Here is a 12,960-nt window from a genome sequence, read left to right on the forward strand (position 1 = left end):
GATTGGCAGTCTTTAATAGTTATAACATCATTATAGTTGAGACTTAATGAGTAACTTTTTTTATCATCAGGTGCAGAGCATGGAATTATTTACTGAAATGCAATGTTAGCACATTGATAGTGCAACTTCACTCCACAAAGAACAACAGAGGAGGACATAAGTTAAAAAAAAACTGTTAAGAGGCAATTACTAGACTGCTCATATTGTAACATTTTCAGATTTCCAGTTCCCTTGTATTATCTCTGTAATTGCTTCATTCAGAATTGCTGACATCAGGTTATTTTCTGTCACAGTATTCTCATCAACACTTATTTGACTGGCACTCTCATGAAAATGACTAAGTAACAAATGGCAATTCAGAAGTCAAAGAGAGTAGACAGTTTTTTCAAAAGTTACATTTGAATTTTTTCACATTTTGAAAATCTCATGAAAATTTATCTACAGATGCACTGTACTCCACTACTGAAATTGGGTTCTATTGAAACAAATCTCAAAGTGAAGTAAAATTTGCAGACAATTTTGCATATATATGTATTCAGCACAAATAACTAAGCACAAGTTTTACTGTTTCTTCACAATTTCATTTCTTTCAAATGGTATGGCATGACATTTGCACAACTTCTAGTTATTTTATGGGTATTAGGATTACTGGCAAGCCTGTGTTTATTACCCATTAATAATTGACCTTGAGAAGATGATGGTGAACCAACTTCTTGCACTGCTGCAATCCTCCTGGTGAAGTTACTCCCACAGTGCTGTAAGTTTCATGCAAACCTTAGGCACTGATAATGAAGGAACAGCAAAATATTTCCCAATTAAGACAGCATGCAACATGGTGGGGTATTTCCAGGTTGTGGTGTTCCATGTGCCTGGTACCCTTGGTTGCATTGTGGTCGAAATTGTGGGTTTGGAAGGTGCTGCTAAAATGCTTTGGTAGATTGCTGTAGTTGGTTTTGTAGTTCACTGCAGCTGCGATGTACTGATGCTGAAGGGAAATTAAGGTTGTGGATAGAGTGCCAGTCAAGTGGCCTGCTTTGTCTGAGATGATGTTGAGCTTCTTGTAAGTTAATTATTGCTTTTTCCTTGACTTGAAAATATCCAAAGATTTCCCATCTCCTATGGGAGAATTTTTAAAATTTCCAGGTGCCACCTCATTTTTATGCACCTGGAGTTCTACTTGAAACACAGTCATATGGAAAGATATGAAAAGCATTTGTTGGAACAAACCTGTGCTGGAACTGGAACCTTGTATATTTAAATTTCCACTGGGTAGCTAAATGGTGTAAATTGGAAATCCAGTCAGTTCTTCTATATATTTCATTTGTATGTATTTTGTCTGTTTCCACCTTCTATGAAATTCTGTGCCTGTGTACTCCATTGTGATGTGAAGAATGTAGTTCCTAGCATTATTGTTTCAGGTAATTTTTTCTTTTTATTTCTTTATTTTTCAAGATGCTGCCATTGCAAGCAAGGCCAGCATTTATTGCACATCCCTAATTGCCATTGACAAGATGGCGGTGAGCCATCTTCTTGAACTGAGGGAAAACCTTTTGGTGAAGGCAGTCCTGCAGTGCAGCTGAGAAGTGGTTTTCAGGATTTAGACCCAATGATGATGAATTTCCAAATGAGGACATTGTGAGATTGAAGGAGAACATGTGTACGGTTTTGGACACCCTGCTATAGGAAAGACAGGATTAAAGTGGAAAGAGTGCAGAAAAGATTTATGAGGGCACGAGGGCCTGAGTTATAGTGAGAAATTGGGCAGGCTAGGACTTTATTCCTTGGAGCAGAGGAGACTGAGGGGTGACCTTATAGAGGTATATAAAATCATGAGGGGCATAGATAGGGTGAATGCATAGTCATTTTCCCATGAAAGGGGAACTAAAATCTGGAGAGCATAGGTTTAAAATAAGAGGTGAAAGATTAAAAAGGGCTCTGAGGGGCAACTTCTTCATGCGGAGGGCGGTGCATATATGGAATGAGCTGCCAGAGAAAGTGGTTGTGGCAGGTACAATAACAACATTCAAAAGACATTTTGATTAAGTCCATGGATAGGAGGACTTTAAAGGGATATAGGCCAAATGCAGGCAAATAGGACTAGCTTGGTGGGCACTATGGTCAGCATGGATGAGTTGGGCTGAAGTGTCTGTTTCCATGTTGTGTTACTCTATGACTCTTTGTGCCTGCTGTTGCAATTATCCTGATGGTAGAGGCTAAGAGTTTAGGAGGCACAGTCAGAACAGCAAAAGTGAGTAACTACAGTGCATGTTGCATATGACATACATTGCAGCCATACGCACTGGTGGTGGATGGGGTGCCAATCAATGGACTGTTTTGCCATAATGTCAAACATCTTGAGTATTGTTGGAGTTGCTCTTACCCAAGCAAGTGGAGAATATTCCGTCACATTCTAGATTAGTGCCTTGAAGGCAATAAAAAACTTTGAGTTAGGAGGTGTCATTCACAGCAGGAGAATTTGACTTACTCTTGTAGCTTCTCTACATAAACAGCTGGTTTAGATAAGTTCATAATCAATGATGGCCTACAGGATGTTGATGGTACAGAATAAATGTTGCAAATGTTGTTCACTGTCAAACATTTGTTGTTAAACTCTCTCTGGTTTCTGTAAAAATGGCATTGCCTGGCACTCGTGAGCAATAAATATTAATTGCTAGTTACTGAATCATGCCTGAAACTTTTCTTGCAATCTTAAAAAATGGGCAGCTTCATTTTCTGAGGAACTGCAAATGGAGATGAACATTGTCCAATCATCAGGCAAGTTCCTATTTCTGAGCTCAGCTATTATTTTCTCACCAGTCACTTTTCTCTGAGAATATTGACAAAAAAAAATTGTCTCCATCGTCTACATTGTTCCATGCTATTGGCATCAATTTGTTGCACAATATGTATGCATATATTTGCAGTATGAGTGGAGCTGATTGCAATATTTGAACCAACTGTCATATGTGCAATACTTTTATGTGCTGGAAGTATTCAGAATAGTAGATCATGGCAATAGTGTGCATACTAATTTGATACCAGTACTATGAATTTTAAGGTTGATGATGCCCACCTGTTCAATTCACAAAGATGTCCTAGTATTTCAGCATCAGGCTGGTCTTCTCTATGTGATCAAAAATTAAGCTGCTGGAGGAACTAAGTGGGTCAGGCAGCATCTGTGGAGGCAAAGGCTTCCTCCAGCAACTTGTTTTTTGCTCCAGATCCTAGCAGCTCTAGTCCTTTGTGTCTTGTCAGAGACACAGAGAAACAGGAGAGGTCATGCAGAGCAGGGAAACCTGCCAGAGGTGGAAAGAGAATGAGGGAGAGAGGGTCACTCAACAAAAATATATCAAACAAAGATGTGAGCTATTTGAAACAATAACCAATTACTTGTAAGCTTGTTGCTGATTGACGTGGAGTACTGCTTGGAGCAGATCTTGAATTGGTCTTTTGCTGTGGAAGTTCTGGTACTCTTCGTTGACTGGTTTACAAAAGGAAATGGACCCTCACCATCCGGGACATGTCCTCTTTGCATTACTACCATCGAGGAGGAGGTACAGGAGCCTGAAGAACCACACCCAATGTTTTAGGAACAGCTCCACCATCAGATTTATGAACAGTCCATGAACACTACCTAGTTATTCCTCTTTTGCGCTATTTATTTATTTTTAAAATTTATAGTAATTTTTATGTCCTTATGTCTTGCACTGTACTGCTGCTGCAAAACAACAAATCTCACAACATATGAGACAGGGGAGTCACGAGAGGATACAGGAGCCATGGTATACAAAGACTATAATAAATCTAGTCAAAAGGAAAAGAAAAGCTTACAAAAGGTACAGAGAGCTAGGTAATATTAGAGATCTGGAAGAGTATAAGGCTAATAGGAAGGAGCTTAAGAAGGAAATTAGGAGAGCCAGGAGGGGACATGAGAAGGCCTTTGCGGGCAGGATTAAGGAAAACCCCAAGGCATTCCACAAGTATGTGAAGAGCAAGAGGATAAAATGTGAAAGAATAGGGCCTATCAAGTGCAGCAGGGGAAAAGTGTGTATGGATCCAGAAGAAATAGTGGGGGTACTTAATGAATACTTTACATCAATATTCACGATGGAAAAAGATCTAGGTGATTGTAGTGAGGACTTGCAGCAGGCTGAAAAGTTTGAGCATGTAGATATTAGGAAAGAGGAGGTGCTGGAACTTTTGGAAAGCATCAAGTTGGATAAGTCGCCGGGACCAGATGGGATGTACCCCAGGCTGCTGTGGGAGATGAGGGAAGAGATTGCAGAGCCTCTGATGATGATGTTTGCATCATCGATGGAGACGGGAGAAGTTCCAGAAGATTGGAGGGTTGCGGATGTTGTTCCCTTATTCAAGAAAGGGAGTAGAGATAGCCCAGGAAATTATAGACCAGTGAGTCTTACCTCAGTGGTTGGTTAGCTGATGGAGAAGATCCTGAGAGGCAGGATTTATGAACATTTGGAGAGGTATAATATGATTAGGAATAGTCAGCATGGCTTTCTCAAGGGCAGGTCCTGCCTTATGAGCCTGATTGAATTTTTTGAGGATGTGACTAAACACATTGATGAAGGGAGAGCAGTAGATGTAGTGTATATGGATTTCAGCAAGGCATTTGATAAGGTAAGGTTTATTGAGAAAGTAAGGAGGCATGGAATCCAAGGGGACATTGCAATGTGGATCCAGAACTGGCTGGCCTCACAGAAGGCAAAGAGTGGTTGTTGAAGGGTCATATTCTGCATGGAGGTCGGTGACCAAATGGTGTACCTCAGGGATCTGTTCTGGGACCCTTAGTCTTTGTGATTTTTACAAATGACCTGGATGAGGAAGTGGAGGGAAGGGTTAGTAAGTTTGCGGATGACACAAAGGTTGGATGTGTTGTGGATAGTATAGAGGGATGTCAGAGGTTACAGCGCGACATAGATAGGATGCAAATTTGGGCTGAGAAGTGGCAGATACAGTTCAACCCAGATAAGTGTGAAGTGGTTCATTTTGGTAGGTCAAATATGATGGCAGAATATAGTATTAACGGTAGGACTCTTGGCAGTGTGGAGGATCAGAGGGATCTTGGGGTCCGAGTCCATAGGACGATCAAAGCGGTTAAGAAGGCATATGGTGTATTGTCCATCAATCGTGGAATTGAATTTAGGAGCTGGGAGGTATTGTTGCAGCTATATAGGACCCTGGTCAGACCCCACTTGTACTACTGTGCTCAGTTCTGGTCGCCTCACCACAGGAAGGATGTGGAAGCCATAGAAAGGGTGCAGAGGAGATTTACAAGGATGCTGCCTGGAATGCAGACCATGCCTTATGAAAGCAGGTTGAGTGAACTAGGCCTTTTCTCCTTGGAGTGAAGGAGGATGAGGGGGACCTGATAGAGGTGTATAAGATGATGAGAGGCATTGATCGGGTGGATAGTCAGATGCTTTTCCCCAGGGCTGAAATGGTGGCCATAGGTTTAAGGTGCTGGGGAGTAGGTATAGAGGAGATGTCAGGGGTAAGTTTTTTACTCAGAGAGTGGTGAGTGTGTGGAATGGGCTGCCGGCAACGGTAGTGGAGGCGGATATGATAGGGTCTTTTAAGAGACTGTTGGATAGGTACATGGAGCTGAGAAAAATAGAGGGCTATGGGTAAGCCTAGTAATTTCTAGGGTAGGGACATGTTTGGCACAGCTTTGTGGGCTGAAGGGCCTGAATTGTGCTGTAGGTTTTTCTATATTTCTATGTTCTATGTTTCTATATGTCAGTGATAATAAACCTGATTCTGATTCTAATACATGCTCCTGCTTCCAATCAATGTACTGCGATGAGCATTCCATCGACAGTGTATTGTTAATGGGGGAACAGGAGAGGGCGTGCAGAACAGGGAAACCTGCCAGAGGTGGAAAGAGAATGAGGGAGAGAGGGTCACGCAACAAAAATATATCCAGCAAGGATGGTAAGAGGGCAATTCTCCTTTATGCACCTCAGCTGGGATCCATCTCTTGGGAAACTCTGCTTTACTAAGGAAGTCTTTGAAGAGAGATGCCGTCTGCTACAGCAAAAGTCATGTGGACAGAATTGCATTATTTTTAGCTTTATTGGTCATTGTAGCTATTGATGTTCATGGCTTTAAATCTTTCCAGTACGGAAGGTGGGACATCTGCAACTTTTCAGCTTGCAGCACACCCCTGCGTCAGGAAGATCGCTGATGATCTATACTCCAGGAGAGTGGAAATCATCTTCTATCCCAGATAGAAAACAGCAGCAGAAAGAACACAAAGACCAGGACTCCCAGCTTCCTTATGGCTCGAGGTGTCATTGACTTTACTTCATTTTCTAAGGATACCATGCTGAATGTTGAAAGGTTCTGCAATTGCAAAGATTTTCGTTTCCCTGAGTGTGGTCTGTGACTGTACCTCATGCATTTTGATGGTTGTGACCCAGTATCCACATAACAGTTACAAGGCTTGTTTTTTTTGCACCAGCCTGCCATGTCACACACATGTGAAACATCATGTCAAATCAAAAAGGCTGACAAGCAAGACAAAGGCAAAGCTGAAATCATGAATGTTGCATTTTGAGAGAAGAGAATTGTAGAAGACATTGGTGAGATCACTCTTGGAGTATTGTGTACAGTTTTGGTCGCCTATTTATAGGAAAGACATCATCAAACTGGAAAGACTGCAGAGATTTACGAGGATGCTGCCAGGACTCAAGGGCCTGAGTTACAGGGAGAGGTTGGGCAGGCTAGGACTTTATTCCTTGGAATGTAGGAGATTGAGGGGTGACCTTATAGAGGTGTATGAAAGATAGAGTGAACGCACATAGTCTTTTTCCCAGGGAAGGGGAATTAAAAAACTAGAGGACATAGGTTTAAGGTGAGAGGTGATAGGTTTAAGAGGGACCTTAACGGCAACTTCTTCATGCAGAGGGTGGTGTGTATATGGAATGAGCAGCCAGAGAAAGTGGTTGAGGTAGGTAAAATAACAAATTCAAAAGACATTAGGATAAGTACATGGATGGGAGCAGTTCAGTGGGATATGGGCCAAATGCAGGCAAATGGGACTAGCTTGGCGGTTGCCATAGTTGGCGTGGACAGGTTGGGCTGAAGGGTCTGTTAGCATGTTGTATGACTGTAAGATAAGGGATTTGTGCTGAATGGAACCATTGCTCTTGGCTGAAGCCAATGACCCAGCATTGTGCAACTGTTGGTCAACAGATTGTTAGAGGAGCATGATAGCCTGTAAATCCTTAGCAAGTTGGGGCACAGACAGAATAACTTTTGTGAATGCAAGATATTGCAACATAAACTACGCTTCAAAAGTACTTCATTGAATGACAAGTTCTTGGGACAACATGAAAGATGCTCTAGAAAGGAAAGCCTTTGTACCCATGCAAATATATTTTCACATGGGAGATCCAGAATAGAGATAAAATTGGTCACTCCAGGCTGATTCTTTTGTCCCCCACTTACCCTGAAAAGTGCTGATCATTTATAGCTTTTGCACTTTAGTAATATAAATTGCATCATCTAAGTTAGCAACTGAGGGATCTCCTTGGTCTGTACCTCATAACCCTGGTACTTTATCTTGAGTGTAGTTACCAACTTAACTGTCTAGAACCTCCTTCACTATGTAGCCAATAGAGAATTAATTTTTTCTTTGTACTTATGGCATTATGAAGTAAATATTAGTAATGTCACCAAATCAGTGCCAATAAATGCGAACTAACAAAGCCTGCGCAAAACTAAATATTAGACATTGACTCAACAGTAACATTGTCATTCATATTACAATTGTGTTATCTGAATATTGGCATTAATTAGAATTTCAGCTTATTTTAATACCCAAGATGTTAATCTATGAATGGAAGGCTTTTGTTGTGTCAGACAAACTGCATCAACAGCATAATCCATTTATTATTCCAGAAGAGAGTAGGCCTGTGATTAATTCTGCTTCTACAGTTGATCAATAGCTGTTAGATTTGTTGGGAAACAACAATGATTAAAAATATAATCTGTGAAGCAAACACTGCAGAAAATAAAAATTATTTTTGCTTGAATTTAACTTTACCTCTCAACATTTTTTAATGTTGCTCTGGTATCCACCAGGCTGTATTCACTTGATGTTAAGCTTTTTGAGGAGCAGAAGCTTGAAATACTTAAAACTTATTTTTTTTAAAGATGATTTTATGTATTTTTAAAAGGTCACTTGGGTCTTCTGTACATTTGCACCTGCTCTTTTTCCTGTTGCATTCTGTAAACATAGACTTACCACTGGTGATCACATGTTAATAATTTCAAGGCAGGATAATTCAATCCACACTAACATGCCATGGTCTTTTTCCTACTAGTAACATGGATAGGTAAAGAGACCTAAAACTTTCAAAGTGAATAATCAATACCTGCACAAAAACAACTTGCTTTGAAGCCATTCTGTTTACCAGGATACCTTATCCATCTTTATTCTATTCATCTTTATTTAAATGGCATTATCATAAGCAGCTATTTTCTTCCGTCTCTCGTTATGAAACTTTTAGCTGTTTTGTTTCCTGGAGGCAATGTTTCATTGTACTTTCTCCACATATCTTTTCTAGACCCAGATAAGCACAGTCAAGATTGAAATAACATCTCTATAAAATACAGTAAAAACAGAATATTATACTACATAATTTGTGTTCATGTCATAACCATTTTCTGTTAAATTAATCTTTTTATTGTACTTTGTGATGAATAATGCATAATTTGTCATGAAAAATTGAAACAAATAATTCTGCTACATTATTGCCTGGTTGAAATGAAAGGTTATCCACTATTAAACAGAATGGCCATGCACCTTGGGGACAAAAATATTAGGAAAAGATAAAAAACAGTAACATTTTAGAGATGGGAACAATGCAGCAGATAACAAAATTGTAATGACTAGAGCCTTATTCAGACTTCAGTTAGATTAAGACTACAAGGCATTTTTACCCTCCAGTGAAACAGACTATTCATTATCCTGTCCTGGCTTTGCAATATCAGCAAGGGTCAGATTAGCTTAAAAACAAAAGAACATAAAAACAGGGGCAGCAATGGGCTTCACTATTCAATGAGAGCTTGCCTGATTCTACACATCAACTCCAGTTTGCTGTCCAGTCTTCATATCCCATGACTCCTTTAGTATCCAACAAGTGGTCTGCTTCATACTTGAATATAGTCAACAATTGAGCAGTTGCAGACTTCCGAGGGAGAGAATTCCGAAATTCACACTCTAGTGTAAAGAGAAATTTCCCCTCATTTCAGATCGAAGTGGTTAACCCCTTCAACAGAGCTGGGAAAGAGTTAGTTAGTTTCCAAAAGCAGAGAGGTACAGGAGTGATGGGTAGAGCAAAGGGAATATCTTTGACAGAGTGAGACCAAATGGGTCAGTGGCAGAGCTGGTATAGCAGTTAGCAGCACATTGTGCTTCTTTTTCTGGGTAGCATTCTGTTAATTGCAACTGTGAGACCTGCCCAGCAGGCTGAACTGTAATAACAGAAAAAAAACTTGATGCAAAATTATGACTGGCATAAACGGCCAGTTCTAGTACAGACAGAAAAAAAGAAAGAATGGGTTACCTAAAGTTGCAGAATTTGATATTCCGTGCAGAGGGCTGCAGTGTGCTGAATGATTCCAGCATTTTTCTGTTTTATTTAAATCTCAGATTTGTAAATTCTGCAGTATTTTGATTTCTATGAAATATGAACCTTGCTTTTATACTCCAATCCCCATGAAGTAAAGGCCAATATACCACTGGTCTTAGATCCTTTCTGTGCCTGGATGTTTGCTTTCTGTGCATAAGAACATTTGAATTCCTCTGAGCTTAAATGTAAAAAACTGAATTTCAGCATAAAGGGAAAGACCACAAATTTATTTTCAAAATTTTAAATGAATCTTTTTAAAATCTTATTTTAATTTAATCTGAGACAATATATAAACTTTATTTTAAGTCTTTCAGGAGTTTAAACCAAGGAATCTATATTGCAAACTAATGATAAACTAGAAATACAGATATTTGAAAGAATCAACTTTCAAAGGCTTAATTATTAGGAAGATGCCTGAGGGTAAAAATTGCTCTTAAAAAAGATGACAAATTTATTAAAACCTTTATTTTTAGGTTTGTTTGCAGAAAATAAATCAGGTACCGCAAACAAAAAAAGGGTGCTCTGTATACAGCAAAGACATTATTCCAGTGTCTTCCAGAATGTTGGTTGTAACATAGGGGTCAAACTGAATGTTTATTTTTAGCAGAGAGCTAAAATTTCATGCTTGCCAAATGAACAATTGAAGTAAGTAATTTAAGAACTCTTTTCCTTACTACAGGACCAAATTCTCCTACCATTCCAGTACTCTCCTTGAGACTAAGATTAATTCAAAATCCTCTTTTCTTTAAAGAAAGGAGTGAAGATTAAGAACTATAATACAGGTATTCAGTACACACTGGAAATCAACAATCTGAGACTGCAATAGTTACCTAATATGAATACATCACAAATACACATGCTGTTTTGCTGCTTGGCATGTATATTTATCCTTTGTTGCAACTTCACCAAGTTGACACCTTATTTTTAGGTACACTTGGTGTTGCTTCTGTCTCGTCATTGAAGCAGTGCTGAACCCCTAACTTTATTGTAATGGTGTAATAAGAGAAGACCATGTAAGGCCATGAGTGGCACAGCTAGTAGAGCTGCTGCCTCACAGCTCCAGCAGCCTGGGTTTGATCCTGACCTCTGGTGCTGTCTATGTGGAGTTTGCACAACTCCCTGTGACCACATGGATTTCATCTGGGTACTCCAGTGTCCCAAAGATGTGCAGGTTGGCAGGTTAATTGGTCACTGTAAATTGCCCCTAGTATACAGATGAGTGGTAGAATCAGGGGGGAGTTCATAGAAATTTGAGAAGAATAAAGTGGACTATGGTAAGATTAGTGGGCCAAAGGGCCTGTTTCTGTGCTCTATCTATCTATAATGATATGTGAGATTGTGAGGATGTACATTTCTACTGTTGATTGTCACAGCACTTCATGTATGCCCAGCTTTGAATTGCTAGATTTGCTTGGAGTTCATCCCATTTAGCATGATTGATTGTAGTGCAATACACGTTGGAGGCTGTCCTCACTATTAGAAATAAAAGGACTGCAAAGTGTCTACTTCTACCAATACTGTCATGGACAGGGGCACAGAGTGGAAATGAAGATATCAAGGAGATTCATCCCTTGTAGAGGTTCACTCACAATCTGCCACAAATCCACTTTGGAAGCCAAGCCATTTAGGACATAGCCAGCTGAGTCAATGGTGACTGACATTGAAGCCCCCACCTAGAGTACATTCTGTGACTTTGCTACTGCCAGTGCTGCTTCAGGGAGAAGCACTGATCTAACACCTCATGGAGAAGGATCGGTGGTCAAAGGCAAGGGTTTCCTTGCCCTTGTTTGACCTGATGCCAGAGATTTTAAGTGACATAAAAGTCAATGTTAGGGACTCATAGGACAACTCTCTCCATCCATATTCCACTGTGTCTGTGCCAGAGGGTACTCTGTTCATAGAGTTATACAGCACAGAAATAGGCCCTTCAGCCCAACTGGTCCATGCCAACCAAGATGCCCATCCAAGATAGTCCCATTTGCCAGCATTTGGCCCATATCCTTCCAAACCTTTCCTATCCATGTACCTGTCCAACTCTCTTTTAAAAGTTGTCATTGTACCCGCCTCAACCACCTCCCATGGCAGCTCATTCCATACATACACCATCTACTGTGTTTAAAAAAAAAAGTTGCCCTTCAAGTTCCTATTATATCTTTCCCCTATCACCTTAAACCTATGCCCTCTTATTCTTGATTCCCCAACTCTGGGAAAAGGACAATGCATTCACCCTATCTATGCCCCTCATGATTTTATACACCCCTATAAGATCACCTCTCAGTCTCCTATGCTTCAACGAATTAAGTCCTAGTCAGTCTAACCTCTCCCTATAACTTAGTTCGTCAAGTCCTGGCAACATCCTTGTAAATATTTTCTGCACTCTTTCCAGTTTAATAACATCTTTCCTGTAACAGAGTGACTAAAACTGAACATAATACTCCAAGTGTGGCCTCACCAGCGTCTTGTAGAACTGCAAAATAACCTCCCAACTTCTATACTCAATGTCCTGACTGATGTAGGCCAGTGTGCCAAAAGACTTCTTCACCACTCTGAATGCCTGTGACTCTACTTTCAGGGATCCATGCACCTGAACTCCAATGTCACTCTCTTCTACAACAGTCCCCAGGGCCCTACCATTTACTGTGAAAGTTTTATCTTGATTTGACTTTCCAAAATGCGACACCTCACACTTATCTGAATTAAACTCCACTTGCCATTCCTCAGCCCACTTACTCAGCTGATCAAGATCCCCCTGTAATATCCCCCTGTGCTACAGGTGCCTGAGGGCACGTACCGCCAGACTTAAGGACAGCTTCTACCCCACTGTGATAAGACTATTGAAAGGTTCCTTTATACAGTGAAATGGACTATGACCTCACGATCTACCTTGTTGTGACCTTGCACCTTACTGCACTGCACTTTCTCAGTAGCTGTGACACTTTACTCTGTACTGTTACTGTTTTTACCTGTACTACATCAATGCACTTTGTACTAACTCAATGTAACTGCACTGTGTAATGAATTGGCCTGTACGATCGGTTTGTAAGTCAAGCTTTTCACTGTACCTCGGTACAAGTGACAATAATAAATGGATACCAATACTAATTTTTGATAACCTTCTTCGCTGTCAACCAGGCCACCTATTTTAGTGACATCTGCCAACTTACTAACCATGCCTTGTACATTCTCATCCAAGTCGTTGATATTGATGACAAACAATAATTGGCCCAGCACTGAGCCTTGTGGAACATCACAAGTCATGGGCCTCCTGAACACATTTAACAAACTCCACCCCGTCTAAGCC

Source organism: Pristis pectinata, chromosome 5 (assembly GCF_009764475.1).
Source record: "Pristis pectinata isolate sPriPec2 chromosome 5, sPriPec2.1.pri, whole genome shotgun sequence".
In the NCBI taxonomy this organism is placed as follows: Eukaryota; Metazoa; Chordata; class Chondrichthyes; order Rhinopristiformes; family Pristidae; genus Pristis; species Pristis pectinata.